The sequence below is a fragment of the Haemaphysalis longicornis genome, unplaced genomic scaffold (assembly GCF_048455015.1).
Source record: "Haemaphysalis longicornis isolate Haplotype H1 unplaced genomic scaffold, Haemaphysalis longicornis Haplotype H1 scaffold_53, whole genome shotgun sequence".
NCBI lineage: Eukaryota > Metazoa > Arthropoda > Arachnida > Ixodida > Ixodidae > Haemaphysalis > Haemaphysalis longicornis.
In genome coordinates this window covers 1,783,898-1,801,674 of record NW_027526389.1, presented here as the reverse complement: position 1 = coordinate 1,801,674, position 17,777 = coordinate 1,783,898, and the positions used below count along the sequence as shown (strand labels likewise).

The following is a 17,777-nucleotide window of genomic DNA, read 5'->3' as shown; positions in this document are numbered from 1 at the left end:
CAGTGAGCTAATAAACTTGGTCCTTCGAGCAAGCCATCGACGTCGTTGAAGACCATCTGCAAAGCACGGGCTTCCAGTGCTCCCCAGCCAAGTCAGAACTGCTCCTACTACTGCCACGCCACAAGTTCAGATCCGACAGCGCACCTGACATACAGCTCCATGCGGGTGACGGTACTACCATCCCAAGAGTAGCACCTTGCGTGTCCTGGGCCTCCACATCGAAGAGCTACGCTACAACGGCCACACCGTTAAGCTACTGGATTCCAAGGTCTGCAGAGCCATAAGCTTAATCAAGAAGATTTCAACCAAATACGTGGCATGAGAGAGCACAACCTGCTCAAACTCGTACAGTCTTTCGCCATGAGCCACCTGGCCTATGTCGCGGCCTTTCATGACTGGACCTACCTTGAGCGTAGAAATCTGGAGGCGCTCATACGCAAGGCACACGAAGCTGCACTTGGTCTTTACAACCACACTAATAACGAACGGCTTCTTGAGCTAGCCGTGTCGTAATACACCAGGCGAGATAGTCGAGGCGCAGCAAACCGCGCAGCTTACACGTCTCACGCAGACCCGAACGGGCAGGGCAATACTACAAAGGATAGGATATCAACCGAGGCTGCAGGAAGGTAGGGACTGGCTGCCGCTTCCGCGGGACCTACTGCGCAAGCTGCAGGTCGCCCCACTTCCCTGCCGCATGAATCCTGGGGAGAACCACGAAAGACGGCTCGCTCGAGCGCGGGCACTTACAACCAGTCACTCCAACGACCCCGGGGCCTTCTACGTGGAAGTGGCCAGGTACCCGGACCGCAAGAACACGAACGCCGCCGCCGTCGTCGCAGCCACCACCGGTGAGCTCTACACGGCCGGCAGCATCGTGGCATCATCCACTGAACAAGCGGAAGAGCTGGCCATCGCGCTGAATCATAATCACCCGTAAGGCTATTTGAGGCACAAAAGGCAGACGACGAGTGCACACAGCTCCCGCGGGGCTTAGCGGTGATTGAGTCTGACAATCACATGTTCACATTACGGCAGTACGACTGCTATGAGCAGGCAGGTGACGCTATTCTCCTACGCTACAAAGGGGGGGGGGACAGACTATGACAACGGCGAGTTGCCCTTCTGAGGGTTTGCCCCCAAAAAAGTTACGGCAGGTTTTTTAAAGTATTATCACGACACCGATGCAAAAATGCACAGTGTACACTGCGTAAGCAACGAATTTATAATGACAACATTATAGAAACGTCGTTCTCTTTGGCTGGGACAAATGCTGATGCAGATGAGTTCTGTGGCATGAGTAAAATTGAAATGATTAGTGAAGAAGAAACTTTCCGAGGAAAACTAAATTTGGGGTGGCTTCCTAGTCCGAAAGTACATGGACAATCCTCGCGCTCGCAGCTCGGTTAACCAGGATAATCTGGTCATCGAGGCTGGAGCTGGTGAACCTGCTCTCCCACTCCTCACGGGAAGGGTTGGGAATGGGGGAAGGTCGGGGTTTGGGTCGCACTCCCAGACGATATGATGAGGAGACGTCTCCAACTATAAGTACTGCCACGCGGGTCAAAAGGTAGTCTGCAATGTAGTCATATATTCGTTGTCCGCATCCCGTTGCGGCCACACGCTGCAGGATTGCACTATGTGCCACGTTGTCATATGACCCCTTAAGGTCCAGGGTGAAAATTGCTCTTGCTGAGTGGCGGGAGGTTGGAACTAGTATGTCTTCCCTTAGCTCGATCAGAAGGTCTTGTGTTCCAAGGTGCTTACGGAATGCGTACATAGTGTTTGCTATGTGTCCTGTATGGTCCGGGTGTTGTTGAAGGCTCACGAGTATGATGAGGTCTACAATGTTTTCCAAACACCAAGTGAGAAATACCAGCTTCAGGTTGTCGAAATGGGGTGATTTTACCGGTTTGGGCATTGCCCAGTCTCCCCCTACCTTCCAGACGATAGGGAGTTTGCAACAGCACCAGCAGCAGCTTAAGTGGTCTCTGAGGATTCGCATGGCTCTGTCGTCAAGATTTGCAGGAGTTTGAGGGTACTTTTATTGTTCGCAGGAGAGCCCAGGAAAGAGGACCACCGTTTCTAAACCTAACACTTGTGTTTCCCTTCCGCCGCCGAAGAACATATGGGTTCGTAAGTATAGCCACTGACGACTACATGAAGCCGTTTGCGTAGACATGTGCATAAAGATAAAAAAAATGTTGCAAGGAGCCACTACAGACAAGCGTGGCACGACCCTAAGATCATGCTAGCGAATCAAAAGCTTCTCCATCTGCCAGCGTGTCTCGTTGAAGTTCCACTTTACTTCGCAGTCCACTACAGTTCAAATAGCGCTCGCACAGACATCAGAGAGCTTGAGCGGTAGCGTGGACTCCACGTAGCGGTACACACTGAGGCGAAGCACCTCCCAGGCAGAACAGGACCGTTCGGCCTAACTCAAGCCGATGTACTTTGGCCAGTGATTTTCCATCCTGCCTTTTTCCGGCACACGCGTACGGCCTGTATCAAATGTGGGCCTTTTGTCTGTACAAGGTCGTACTCCCAAGGCTATCGAACGGCCAGACTTCGTCAGCCGGTCGACCGGCTTACGTTCATACGGCCAGATTCCCGCCATAGGGCTCCAGCCATTTGAAAGCCACCCGTGTGCGGCCGACGTACGGCCACAGGAGGTCAGCCGAGATAAGGTCGTCTGACTCCAGCCTCACTAAAGCTGCCTGATGTTCGGCCATGGTACGGGCATTGGAGTTCAGCCACAGTACGTTAACTGTACTGAGACCGGTGGACGACCGCTGCATCCAGCGCCAGCAGATGACTCAGTCGCACTGTCAACAGCACAAACCCGCCATTTTGGAAGAAATTGTTGTTAGGCGAGTTTGCTCATCTTGGTGAATAAACACAGACTTAGCGCGAAAAAATAACACATGCCCAAAGGACGGGACAAGCGCATACTCTCAGCTAACTTTTATTAGACAGAGCACACACATATAAGTGCACTTCTCTTCTGGTCGCTCATGGGCACTTTCTACAACCGTAGAAAGTGCCCATGAAATTGCCCAAGTGTCTTTCTACCAAATGTAGCTGAGCTCAGCATCACACACCGCAACTATTTAAAATCTACGCTCCGTCATTGACAAGGTTTTGTTGTTCTCGCGAATATAAGATAACATTTGTTTTACATAGCCAGTCATAAAATAAGATGGAAAAACAGTGCATGGCACGAAGTTGAGTCTCCGAATTCACAAGCTTAGCCTCTGAAATATCCGTTTTGAAAAACGTAATGCAACCCTGTTTTTTCACGCATTACTACTAAACGAATTGGCGGTAACTTCCGCTTTTGCGCCTCTTGCCTTTCTTTGGTGGGGAGTCTCTGATAGGGCGCCAGCTGAGCTCCTGCATGGTGGCCGCTTTCTCTACGCCCTTGTAGGTCAGTTACTTTCGGCGAACCAGGGCCACGTGGATTCAGACAACTATGCCCCGACGACGCCTCCAATGGTTTCCATTTGTCGAGGGGGTGAATACCGTCGAGCTGATGCGTCGACGAGGCCGGCGAGCGAGGTGGGGTAGCGCTGTGACTGGCGAGGAGTAGCTCACCTGTCTGTGCGGCACAGTCTTCTTTTGGCATTAAATGGTATTCGGATCGCCTTAAAGGTTAACTTGTAATCCCCAGTGAGTCCATGCAACCTGCCGGTTCACCTAGTACCACTCATTACTGCTTGACAAACGAAGTTCATTCATTTAAAGCGTAGAAAAACCAAGCGTATGAAAACCGCGTCTGCATCGGTCTCCTCCCTAACGGCTTTTTTAGAATGCAAGTTTCCAGAATTTAGTGCTTGGGTTCTCGGCGCCAAGACGCGTGCCGTTGTTCGGCTGTACACTGCATACCGAAGTAACGACGGATAACCTGAGACTTTACGTCGGCTGATCTCCAGCTGAGCACCAGTTGCCAAATATTCTGTGGCCGTTAGCTTGCCGTGATCCGGCCGAAGGCCGCTAACGAAATGACAAACCTACATTCTCGGGCCGTACGTAGGCCGGTCTCCTTTATTGTACCGGTCGCCCGATGAAAACGAATATTTTGCCGCTGGACGCTCGGTTCACCGTAGAGAGAGCGAATGCACGGCAGCAGCACTCAGGCCGGTTTTCTTCCGAACACCAACTGCCACACGAATACGAATATTCTGTGGCAGGTCGCTTGTCGCGCTTCGGCTGAACACCATTACCCGAAGGAAAAACGGATGCCCTACGGCCGTCCGTCGGCTGTTCTTCTTCTGAACGTCGGCCACCGAATGCAAACTGGATATCTGGCAGCCAAGTACCTGCTTCTGTGTGTCTTAACACGGGCGGCGGGAGAAATACCGAAGTGCTGGTAGCCAATATTGGCTGTTTAACGGTTTAACAATGGCTGCCAGAACCTGGATGCTGGCCGGACATGCCAGAAAGCGGCCATAGACGATCCGGTCGTGGAGCAGGCTTTCTGTGCTGTCTGGGCTGGCGCTTCTCGGGCGTGTCCTCGCTAAGTCTCTGCTCAGCATTTAAGAAGTGGGTATTGCCAAGGTTTGAAGCGCCGCGGACACCTCTTCTTGGCAAGCGCATCCCGGCAGTTTCACTTTGCGCGACGACTTATGACTGAGCTACTGGGTCTTTCCTTTATTACTCTTTCCTAGGAGTAGTCAGGTCGTCACAATGCTTTTCAGTTTTTAAGTTCTATTCGTAGAGCACAAGGCACATCTCGGTAATGGTTTCTTCCTGCCTAGGCGATTGGCTGTTTATAAATGCGGGTTCGTTATTCAGACTCTCCTCTACGTTTTAGCGCTCTTGGGATTCCAGCGCGTTCCGCAACAGGTCCTTATGAGCGCTGGTCAGCTGAAGAAGATTTAGTAGTAGTGTAGTGGCTAGTTGGTGGAAGCGATGACTGTTTATTGTAACGTTGCATAACACGCCTGGCCATAGCGATGACTGTGTAGCCCCAGATGTCCTTCAGTGCTGTCACGTCCCGCCAGCCGGTCCCACACTAGACACCCACTTGCGAAAAAGTGTTTCATGAATGACAAATTATTCCACAATCTTAATATTCCAGTTTTCTGTGCATACGGTGAGCCTGTGGGGAGCTCTCTGTACATTCTGTCAACTCTTCTGCTCCCAGGGGCACGGGAGCGTCATGACGGCCAGCACCGCTCACGCTAAGCGCTTTTATGTTACGCAGGCTTTCATGGCCTCGTCGTTCCTGCTGTTTGTGCTACCTGCCTAAGACCTTCCAGCAACACCACACGTGTGGCCACAGTTCGCTTGCAAAGACTACAATCAGCGCAGCTACCATGTGCGTCCACCAGAGCCAACCTTTCGTCTACGCATCTACAGTACGGAGTACGGCGCACCTACGTCATCAACCGCGACGTCACGACAAGGCTGGGGCCTAGAAGGCTGCGACTGCCGTCATCACTTCACTGGGCACGGGAGCGTCATGACGGCCAGCACCGCTCACGCTCTGCGCTTTTATGTTACGCAGGCTTTCATGGCCTCGTCGTTCCTGCTGTTTTCGCTGCCTGCCGAAGACCTTCCAGCAACACCACACGTGTGGCCACAGTTCGCGTGCAACGACTACGATCAGCGCAGCTACCATGTATGTCCACCACAGCCAATCTTTCGTCTACGCATCAACAGTATAGAGTACGGCGAACCTACGTCATCCACCGCGATATCACGCCAAGGCGGTGGCTTAAAAGGCTGCGATCAAATAATTTCATGGATGTTTGCACATTATTTTCATTAACGCAGCTCATACCCAAACCTACAAGAATCACGCAGTCGGTTTCTAACACTCTTGACCTGGTTCTTACATATCGCCCTGATCTTGTTTCCAACATAACATATCTTCCAGGACTGAGCGATCGTTTATTCCTTACATTTGACGTGAATCTGATACGTCCTAAAAAGCACGAAACACAAAATTTATTCTAAATAACAACAAAGCCAACTTCAAAGCAATCAACGTCGAACTGAGTAATTTTCTAGACATATGTATAACCAGCTTTGACAGCCGTAGCGTGCAAACCAACTGGGACATGTTCCTATCAAAAGTCAAGGATCTTACATCTAAGTAAATACCCGTTCATACTATCACAGTTAACCCAGAATCTCCGTGGCATAACGATCACTAAAACGTTTGTACAACAGAAAAAAGAGCCTGCACTGGTCTGCTAAACGATCTACAAATCCCGCCCGTTGGCACGATTACAAGAGAGCCTCCGAAGAACATATCGGAGCACCAAAAAGGGCCAAAGATAACTTTTTCCGCAACAACCTGCCAAACATACTCACAACTAATATCAAAACGTTTTAGCGCGTGATAAACGCCAACAGTGATACTGTCATATCGCTTGTTCATAGCAACGGGGATACTATTCCCGATCAAGAGTGTGCTTCCTTGCTTAATGGAGTCTTTTCACAAAACTTCACTTCCGTTGCACACTGCCCATCACCACAACTATAATGCTTTCATTACCCTGCAATGTGGCCTCTAAGAATTAATTATGAAGGTGAAAAAAATTGCTTTAACATCGTTAACTGTATCTTCAGCCCCAGGCTGTGATTTAATTATTCCCAATTTCTTGGTGGGCACACTTTGCTATTCTTCAGTCTTTCTATCCGTGATTTTTCAGCAGTCCCTCACCGAAGGTTCTCTAGCATCACACTGGAAGGTTGGGAAGGTAGTTCCATTTCATAAATCTGGCAACAAGCATTCCCCACTTAACTATCGTCCAATCTGGCTTACTGGTATTCCATGGAAGATTCTTGAATGCATTTGGTATTCCCATCTAGCCAACTTCCTCGACACGAATTCTTTTTTACACCATCCCAACATGGTTTCCGTAAATCATATTCATGCGAAACACAACTGGCGTCATTTACGCACAAATCAAACTTTATTCTCGATCGTTCATCATAGGCAGATTGCATGTTTTTAGGTTTCAGCAAAGCTTTCGATAAAGCATGTCACAAGCTTCTGTTGCTGAAACTCCGGTTTCTTAATCTGGAGTCACAACTCTTAACCTGGATTGAATGTTTTTTAACTAACCGTTCCCAATTCGTCAGCGCTAACGACAAAGAATCTGAGCTAAGTGCAGTGTGCTCTGGTGTGCCACAAGGCTAAGTTCTTGGTCCGCTCCTCTTTTTAATATGCATTAACGATCTACCATCCAATGCTACTAGCAGCATCCATCTCTTTGTTGACGACTGCGTGATCTTCGGAAAAATAACATGCGTTAACAACTTAGATATTCTTCAGTCAGATCTTAATGCGATTTAAGGATTGTGTAACAACTGGTCGATGGAATTAAACCAAATAAGTGTAAACTCATGCGTGCAACTAGGTTTTCTAGCACACCGCCTGGGTACTACCTATGTAATAACCCGTTAGAAAATGTACCCTCTCATAAGTACCTTGGTGTGCACATCACAACTAACCTAACCTAGAACGTTCATATCACCTATGTACTTAACAACGTCAACCGCATGCTTGGTTACCTACCCGCCGCGGTGGCTCAGTGGCTAAGGAGTTGCGCTGCTGAGCACGAGGTCGCGGGTTCGATTCCCGGCCGCGGCGGTCGCTTTTCTGATGGAGGCGAAAAGCAAAAACGCCCGTGTGTACGAGATTTCGGCGCACGTTAAAGATCCCCAGGCGGTCAAAATTAATCCGGAGCCCTCCACTGCGGCGCGCCTCATCGCCTGCGTTGCGTCGGCGCGTTAAACCCTACAATCAATCAATGCTTGGTTACCTACGCCGTGACTTTTCAAAAGCCCCTTCCACTCTAAAATTACCCCTATACAAAACACTAATTCGCGCAAAACTAGAATACGCAGCAGCGATATGGGATCCCTTTCACGTTAATTTATTGCAGTCACTAGAAATGGTTGAGAATAACTCGGCTCGTTTCATTACACGTAATTACAATCGCACCGCAAACATATCATCCATGAAAGCATACCTTAGTCTGCCATCCCTTGCATCACTCCGTAATGTTTCCCGCTTATGTCTTTTTCGCAAGCTCTACCATCATGCCTTCTTACGAAATGAATTCACAATCCGTCCACGTCACATTTCACAACGTTTGGATCACGCCTTCAAAGTAGGCCTTCCTTCCTGCAGAACTAACTTCTTTTCGCAGTATTTTATGCCACGCACATCAAGGAATAGAATGGCCTTCTAAACCCGACAGCAACCATTTGAGACTTCTACATTTTTAAGAACGCAATAGCTAGCACTGTATGATCAGAAACGTGCTGACTGTATCACTATTGTTCTCTTTTTGTTCTTTCGTTGTGTTGTTATTTTTACTGTTCCTCCCTACCCACTCTCCTCTGTAACGTATTTTGACCTTGAGGGTATAGAAATAAATAAATAAAAAATTCACTGTCGTGCAGTTTTCAGGACAGCCCGAAGTGTCTAAGGCGAAGCGGCCAAAGAATCAGGGCGTACAGGTTCCCTAAATATTTCCACTCCTCCAATCTTGCAGTGATTGTCACAAAGATAATTTCGGGCAGCTCTCAATGTCCTGGAATTGCTGCAAAACTTATGTAGTGAGTCGGACTATTTTATTAACGATCAGTGAGGCGTAATACACCCAATTTCCGCCTGGCTGCAGCATGCCGCACTTGTTCGTCGGTTAGAGTGAACCGAGTTTAATACTTCCGGCAAGCATGCGTTCTTCCTCAAGGCTGCAAGGGAGGTCCACTCGAACTCACATGGTAGAGGCTCTGCGTATTTTTTCGTGTGCTGGACTTTACGGTTTTCGTCACTGCTTGAAGTGAGCATCAGTCATCCTTGTCTTGGACTGGCGTATTCTTTTCTTATTCAAGCAGGCCGTCCTTTTTACCCTCGTGGCACTCCCGCGTAACTGGCATTTGCTGCTATGTCCTCGTGTTGTGCCCGGCCTTGGCATTTTGGAATGGTGAAGACGGGAATGTAACGATGATTTGTTCCTCTTCGTAGACTTCACAGGCATTGCTGGAGGAATTGACATGTTTGGTCTTTGCTTGTTTCTTTAGGAGCAGGAGCTATTCACGATAATGTACGACACGGTGGGTGGATTGTGGTCTTTCACAGTCATTGAACAGTAGTTGTAGACGATACGAGCTCTTTGCTTCACGTTACCACCTACCGAGGTTGTGAGCATCGGGGGGTGCGCGAAGCGTTCGAGCCTATATCTGACTTCGTTGCACCTCTGTCTGAATGTGAACTTCAACACATCTGCCGGTGGCGCCGGCGGAATATTGTTCGGCAGCAGGGAGCACGCTATACGGTTCGCATTGCTCACGATGTTTGCGATATGGGATATTTCCGTCTGGTCGCGGGTCGTCACCTCCAAATGATGCCCCAGCCCCCGCCATTTACGTGGCTCACAGTTAAAATTTGGTACTTGCGTTTTCCGAAGGACAACTGCCATGGTCGATGTGCGTGAGCCGCGTTTAACACACTAGTCTAGGTGGGCTGAAGTGCCATGGATCTAAAGTACTGCCATAAAATTGTCGTGTTTCTTTTTTTCACAGCTATGGGTCCTAGCAGCTCACCACTCATAGAAAGACACATTAGAAAGGTAGATCGCAGCATAAATATTTGCATCCTCGCGCACACGTTCAGCCGGTCTGGGCGCGCTACCGCGCGCTCAGACCGGCCGGATATTTTACAATCTCCACGCTCCCGGGTACCAAGACCTCAGTTCCGAAACCCTGACTTCAAACAAACGGCCGACCTCCGCGCGGCAACCGCAGCCAGGCCGTTGACCGCCTCGCCGGAAAGCTCACGTTAGCAATTTGGGGCCAGATGCAGATAAGCTCAGGATGATGCCGATGTTTATAGGCATCCTGTCTGAGCTCTGTCTTGCTGGCAAAAAAAAAAATGGATTTTAAATATGTTATGGTAAATTATTGCTATTCCAACTTGCTGGGAGATATCTTGATATCCATGTAAAGCAAGCGTTTTACATAGTTATCGCATCTGTAAAATTTTGCTTCAGTAAACCTTGATGTCTTATGCCGGGCGCCTTCGGCGATTTGACGCAAAACACAGCCAGTTGTAGGTATGGCATAAATTTCCCCGGTACACGGAAGTGTCGAGGTAATCGTTTTTAAATTTTCTCCTCTACATCGTGAAGTGCGGTGTCTGCGTGAAGTCTCGTGAAGTCTCGCCATCGAGACATCACTCAGACAACAATAGCGCCGTGGAGGATGCGCTGCTGCCGACGAAGCATATCCATCGCACACCTAACGTCGGTCTTCACTAAGCTGTAAAGACCACGCATACCACTGCCGGTTGATGGCGGGGCTGATCATGAATGTTTCGCCAGAGATGTCAGTGGTCTTCTTTGTGACGTGCTCTCATCTTTCTTAGTTAAACAGCAGCAAAATATAGCGCCTTAACCACGCAAAACCGACTGGGGACTTGGTTGCCCGGAACCGGGATGAGAGTTTTAATGATACGGAATCTTTATGACGACCATGGTGATGACTGCCACATACCGAGCGGCAATTCAGCATCCTTAGACAATGAATTTCCGTCACTTGTTATTAGTTGACCGTGCAGGCATACACATTAAGTGTGTCCAGCCTTCTATCAATACATTATATTCTATTAGAGGCGTGCAGTTAGAGGAAACACCTGAAAATTCTTGCGGAACTGTCTCAATACAAATTTTACAACGATTTAGCCCTCAAACAACTACTTGAAACAACCACTTAAGCGGAACTACTTAAACATCTACTTGCAATTTACTTCAGTTTAACAAAGCAAAACTTTGCTAAGCAAAGCGAGCAGAAAAACAGGGCGTAATGGGTGTAAGGAACCGAGAAGAGCAGTGTGTTCGTGGCAGAGATGGCTGAAGAATAATCTTGTGATAATATTTTCAGCCAAGCTGGTAGATACGCGGCCAATAAATTTCAGTTTTTCGGGTGTTTATAAACATATTGCGTAGTTTTCCATCTTCCAACAACACGAAAGTACTACATAAGGTTCGAGCCTGTTGCTTTTGCTGGCGCTGATATCCCGACTTAGCCGCTGTCACTTCGGCATAGGCTTAGTCTCAAGTATCCTGCTCATGCTTTTGCGCGTTTGATAGCACAGAATCTCGAAATCAATTTTTCTGCAATTCTGGAGGCAAAGTGTTTGACCATAATTTCATTGGTTATACAAACTTTCTGAACACTCATTGAGGAGTTCTTACTAACATGTAAGTTACCGTGTTTCGTAACAAGTGTTGCTTATAACAGGGGTTGGTTAGGCAAAATCATGTAAAGCAGTATTGAGAAATTTTATTGTGCTATGTATGACAAGAACCGGTTTGGTATATGAGAGGGCCCAGTAGTTATTAAAAATTCAAGAAAATGTGTTTTTACCCACTGCTGTATCTCCAATCGTATTTCTTTTACATCTAGCCATACAAACTATATGCAGCGTGCTCGGAATGCACTTCTTAACTTTAAAGTTTTTACTAACAGCTTATGATTTAGGCGTTAATTTCAAATCTTAGGCCTCCTCTAAACAATAAGGGAGAACGGAAATTGCAATTTAAAACAAATATTCTCGCCAATTTAGCGGCTACTTCGGGTAAAATTATTTCTATAGACGTAGTTGTATTAATAACTACTGTCTGCAAAACAAAATGCGAAGTGGAATCAGTTGTGCACATTAAAATTATCTGCAAAAGCCCCCTTTAGAGGCTGACATGCAGATTCGCTCCTTAAACGTTGTTGGAGAAACCCTAAAATTGCATTGAGAACTTTTACACACTACACATGTCAGAAGACGCCACTTTAGTATCTCAACGCACGAGTGAGATAATCTTCAATTATAGAAAATGCAATTACGCTGTTTTTCAGTAAAAGTGAAATTTTCAAACATCAAGTGCTTAGTTAGCCCCTACACGCGAATAGAAATATAGCCCCCAAAATTCACGGCTCAGCCGACCCTTCTGGACGCTGAAATATCAGCCAGTCTGCTGAACCCTTTGCTGCCTACTAACATTTTTTCGCATTTATTCGAAGCAACTATCTTCCACCGACAATTTTTATGAGCGCGACGGACGCAAGGTTCAGGAGAAATGCTGGGAATTCCAAGGATATGCCGCTGTTCTAACAAGACATGTTAGCATTGTGTAAATGATGGTCGAGGGATTTGATAGTTTTTTCGTTTGCTTGTTTTTGCAATGGTATATTGGTTTAGAGAACTGCGGCAATAAGACACAATTAGGAAATATTTATTGAATCACAGCTTAAATTGTACTTACGGTGAAAATATGCCTCCGCGAGTGGTCGTAAGTGAAGGTACGTTATTATTACTCCGCAAGTATTGTTCTTGCTGACATAGGCCATCCTTTCAGTGAATGCGTCAGAGTCCTTTTCAGCTAAATATTTTACATTACAGGAATCAGTCTTCTTTTTTAACCATATATGTTACATTTAAGTAATCAGTCTCCTTATAGCACAATTACCGTACGGTATAGGCGCGAAACAGACTTGTCTGAGCATAGAAAAAGCTTGACGCTTACTATATTTGTATCTGTTTATTAAAAGGATTAACAACATACCTTGGCAAATTGTTCTAACAATTCACCCTAACAAACTGCTAATATTGTCAAAAACCTCAGTCTAAGCACATATAGTAATTGTATTGCACCCTTTTACAATGCTAACGAAATAAAAAATGCTGTGGCGACGCGAATGCATAAACAAGCTTCACTTAAACAAATTTACAATTGCAGGGCAGCTTTCTTTTTGCGTACCGCAATTCAGATTTAAAAACACATTTTTATAACCATTACCAGTTTTCTTGAAAAGACTAATGTTTTATTGAGGCACAAGCCGGCTTCCCTTAGGAAATACAGTTCAACACTACTGCAACGAACGCTTCTACAACGAAATAGCCTGTACAACCGAGCATGACATCCGGACAGATACCTCTTCCCTATGCATTGTGAACGCAAGCAAACCAAAGACCACTACAGCGAAGCGGCCTGTTTAACGAAGAAATTCATGCAGTCGTAATCACAATTGTTTGACAACGAATACGTGTAGCCGCACACATCGTCACGCGCCATTGATAGGCTTGTCGACGACTGTGAGTCAACCCGCTTTAACACGGAACTTTAGAAATTCATAAACACGTGCTGTGCGTTATGCAATGCAGCACCGGTTGTGACGGCTGAAAACTAGGTCTCGGTGGACGACCCTGTCTTTATTTGCTTTCGCCTCACAACTGACGACATCGCGGAGGACATCTTAGAGAATAGGGTCGCCACATATGACCTGGTGAGCAAGGATAAAAAGCTTGAAGAAGAAGAATCAAGCGTAATGACTACTCGCCAAGCGGTAACGCTATTTGACGCGCAGCCGGTACATATGTCGTCACTGCCTTACCTCGAACCGCAGCGCGCCGTATACCTCAACAGCATAAGGTCGGCGGTGACTGCCCAATCAGTACGTCATACTACCGGGCAGGCAAAGTAGTATTATCTTTTCGCTATTGCCGTTTAAATGGGATCATTGTTTCTTCAGTATGCTTATCTGCTTTATAGAGGGTAGTGAATCACTCGATGCATATAACGTAGTGACCTGTATAACATACCGTTATCGCCGTCCCACACGCTTCACTGTACAGACGTTTTAGAGTACTAGCAATGACAATTTTAAATTTCTCAGATTCACTGCATTCCGCTTTTGAGAACAACAAAGTTTCGCGGCCTTTTTGTTGACGTAAGCAGAACTTGTAATTCCCCACAGCGGTTCTCTTGCTACAAAAACTTTATAATCCCGGCGTTCCGGGGTTATTTAGTTCATTGGTAGGGGCATGCTTCGACCCCAGCCCTCGGCTTGTTTATGTGGGGGCTGTTCAAATTCGAAATTACTGTAGCAAGTTGTCCCTCATCGAAATCGTGTTTCTTCGCCTATTTTTTTTCCCCTGCAAGAGATCTGCTCTTTATGGCGACACATTTTCGTGTATCTCAGTACCGTGATAACATTGGTTTCCTTTCGACACACCACATTTACTGTGAAGCAATTAGTGTTCGTAAATAAGGTGTGCGTTCTGCTATGAAAGACATTATCCGAGTTCTACCATGGGAAGTATAAAAAGTAAACTTGTGGGTTTGCGGGATCCGCACAAGCAACTATTCCTCGGTGCACCCCGCTTTGCGCAATTATGCTTGTCTTTGCTGCGATTGAAACGTTATCCAGTAATCCGGGAGTGTAAAATATTAGGGAAGTTTTTTGGGCATACTATGGCTTGGAATACCCATTTATTAGTAAACTCGTTTTGAAGTAAACCCACACAGTTGCGTTGCATTTTGTATACCTCCCACCTTACTATGACATTTGCGACTCGGTAGAGAAACCTTCACAAACTGCTTTGCGGTTCTTTAAGATATTCAATTACTGCTTAGAGAAAATGAAAACGGTAAATTGATAGTCATACATAAGTGAGCACACGCTGTGTTTAACTTGCTCTTCTGTACTCTTCTGGATATGATATACCTGACGTAGCCATTTCTTGTGTGCGCCACTTTGGCAGCAATTTTTGACCCCCCAGGGAGGCGAGACATGCTAGGTTATTAGCAGTATGCTTGGAGAAAGTACAGTTCTTTTCGAGAAGAAGCTTGATTTTGAAAGCCTCATACGTATGCAGCCTTCTGTCTTCTGGCCCTGACGGTGTTCGGGCAGCCATACTTAAACGTTTAAAGATATCCTCCTTTCTATTTCAACATCTATTTTCAATAACTGTTGTATCACCAACACTATTTCTGTTTTATGTAAAATATCTCGGATATATCCTATCTTTAGGTCACGCGACAAAACGGATTCAACCAGCTACTAGCCGGTTTCAATTCTTTTTGCCGTGTCCAAACTTTTTGAGTCCGCGTTACATACAGTATTGTCTTCTTCCTTGAAAAACGCGTTGATATCCAACCAGCATGGCTTCATAACTGGGCGGTCAACAACCACTAACCTTGTTTGTTTACAATGCATGCGTCCAAAGCAGTGTCACATAACACCGTCAGATTGATACAGTTTACTTTAATACGTCTGTGCATGTAAGTATTTCGACCTTGTCACTCACCCACTGTTGCTCAAAAAGCGGTTGGTCTGTGGTATTCACGCCCCTTCATTTGCCTTCTGAGGCAGCTATCTTATTATTAGACCCTCCTATATTAGTGTTAATGGCCAAACTGCCATTGAACAGTTCTCCCAGTGGAGTACCTCATGGGTTCATGTTGGGCCCTCTTCTGTTCTCTCGTTTTATTAACAACGTATCCACCGCTATTAAGAACTCATTTTCCCTCTTGTATGCTGACAATATAAAGGTTTACAGAATAGTTAATTGCCCTGAGGAGAGCCTTGTATTTCAAAATTCCACATGACATCTTATCTTTCGCATGCTGGTTTGCTGAGCGGGGCCTAACACTGAACCCACCACACACCAAACTTACCACCTACAGCCGGAAAACACGCTCCGTCCACTTTTCTCCTTCTCTTAATAAAACCCATCTCTCAAAAGTTTACATGATAAGAGACGTTCAAGTACTTTTGGACAGTTCACGCACTTTCACTCCCCACATCAGAAAAATGGTCAGTCGGGCACTCCACTCTCTGGGTGCGGTGTGCAGGCTTACCAGAGATTTCACCTCTTCGCTTCGTTTTATAAAGATTATTGACGAATTTGCTTGCCCCAATTAGAATACTCCATCGTCGTTTGGAATGGAACACTAAAGTGCAACAATCATGTGTCTTGAAAGAGTGCATAAAAAAATCCTATCCATATATGAACAACGGCTAGGATGTAGTTCTGATTATATATCCAGTCTACACCAGGTACCTAACTTCTTTTTTTTACTTTTCGGCGTGATCAAGCTGATCCTCTCTTTCTCAACAAACAACTTCACGGAATCATTTCCTGCCCGGAACTTCTGTCCTATCGTTTGCCCCGAGTTTCCCAGAAGTGCACACGGTCGCGCTATTCGTTCCATACTGGCGCTACTGGTACTCGTCACTCGCCTGTACACCGACTGCGAAGCCTGTACAATTTACAAGGTAAGAAATTGGATGTGTTCAATGATGCCACCAGACAATTTCGGGTAGGACTGTGCAGTCCTGTTTTCTCGCACTCTTTCTCGCACTTTCTCACAATTTCTCGCACTCTGCGCATATTACCGGAGCTTTGTCTGAAACTTTGCCCCCATTGCAGAGCCACTCACACCCTTGACGAAAGATAGCACCCCTTTCAGCTGGGAAAGTGCCCAAGAAGAAACATTCTGCGAGCTGCAAGAATGCCTGAACCCCCCCCCCCATGCTCCCTCATTTCGACGAAACCGCCGAAACGGAAATATACACCCACGCCGGGTATCTAGACTTGGGTGTCGTCCTCGTCCAAAAGCAAAGGGGTGGCGAAAAAGTAATTTCCCATGACAGCCATGGTCTGTCGGAGGAGAAAAACTACTCCGCCTCTGAGAAAGTGTGCCTGGCTATCATAAGGGCATTTTAAAATTTCGCCCACACGTGTACTGTAGACCTTTAAAGGTTGTGAAAGACCACAATCCGCTGTGTTGGCTTGCCAGTTTGAAGGACCCCTCTGGCCGTCCTTGGCGATTGAGCTTGCGCTTACAAGAATTCCACGTCACCATCGTCTACAAATCTGGCAGGAAACACTAATACGGGAACTGTGTGTTTCGCGCTCCATCGACCCAGCACCTAAGGGCTCCGAAGTAGACGCCGCGTTCTTCGGAGTTGTGTCGGAAAGGGACCTCACCGCTCAGCAGCGTGTCGACCCCAAGTTAAGGGCCATGATCGACTACCTCGAAGAACCCCGTTGCGCCCTGCCTTGGGCCATCAAACGCAACTTACGAGCAGTCAGCCTGAAAAACTTCTCCCTCGTGCAGCAAAATTTCAACCCGGGAACGAGAACGAATTCTCTGTTTGTAATCCCTGCAGACCTTCGCGACGAAAATTTGGAAGCATGCCACGACGACCCCTCGTGCGGACATCTTCGCACAGCACGCACTATTGGAAAAGTCAAGGCAAGGTACTACTGGCCCCGCCTTAAACTGATATGTCCCACTACGTCCGGAGCTGCGATGACTGCCAGGGACGAAGAAGCCATCGAAAAGACCCGCCGCACATATGCAGCCGATGGCCGTCCCATCGAGGCGCTGCAACAGCTTGGAATGGTTCTTTTGTGCCCGTTCCCTACGTCACGATCCGAGAACGACTGGATTGTCGTAGCGACAGACTATATGACGCACTTCGCAGAAACCGCCACCCTTCCGAGGGGAACTGCACAAGAAGGCGCGAAGTTCAACACAACCCAAATTGTCTTGCGACACAACCTGGGTTGTGTCGCGTTATTAGGCTTAAGTCTTAATCACGAGCCCCTGATATCCTAATCACGGACCGGGGAACGGCCTTCACTGCGGAGCTTATGCAAGAAAGATTACGCTATAGCAACACGGATCACCGAAGAACGATGGCGTACCACCCCAAAACGAACGCGCTAGCGGAACTTTTGAACACGACATTCGCAGATATGCTGTCCATGTACGTCCACGTTGACATAACACTTAGGATGAAGTGCTCCCATATGTCACGTTTGCATACAACACGGCTATGCAGAAAATTACGAATATGACACCGTTCAAGCTTGTCTACGGAAGACGGCCGACTACAATGCTTGACGCCATGCTTCCGCACGTAGAAGACGATGACCTCAACCCCGACGTCCAAGCATACATTCCGCG

At 47.0% G+C, this 17,777-nt stretch overlaps 1 long non-coding RNA gene and 1 pseudogene across 1 annotated transcript in view; one reads left to right on the top strand and one right to left on the bottom strand.

Moving 5' to 3' along the window:
- Nucleotides 1-17,777, bottom strand: part of LOC144140876 (uncharacterized) — a 144,343-nt gene that overhangs the window by 36,096 nt on the left and 90,470 nt on the right. Inside the window, exon 4 of the long non-coding RNA XR_013316378.1 lies at nt 12,282-12,398. This is a non-coding gene — a long non-coding RNA (uncharacterized LOC144140876). The remainder of the gene's footprint in view (nt 1-12,281; nt 12,399-17,777) is intronic.
- On the top strand, nt 5,162-6,822 carry LOC144140879 (uncharacterized; annotated as a pseudogene).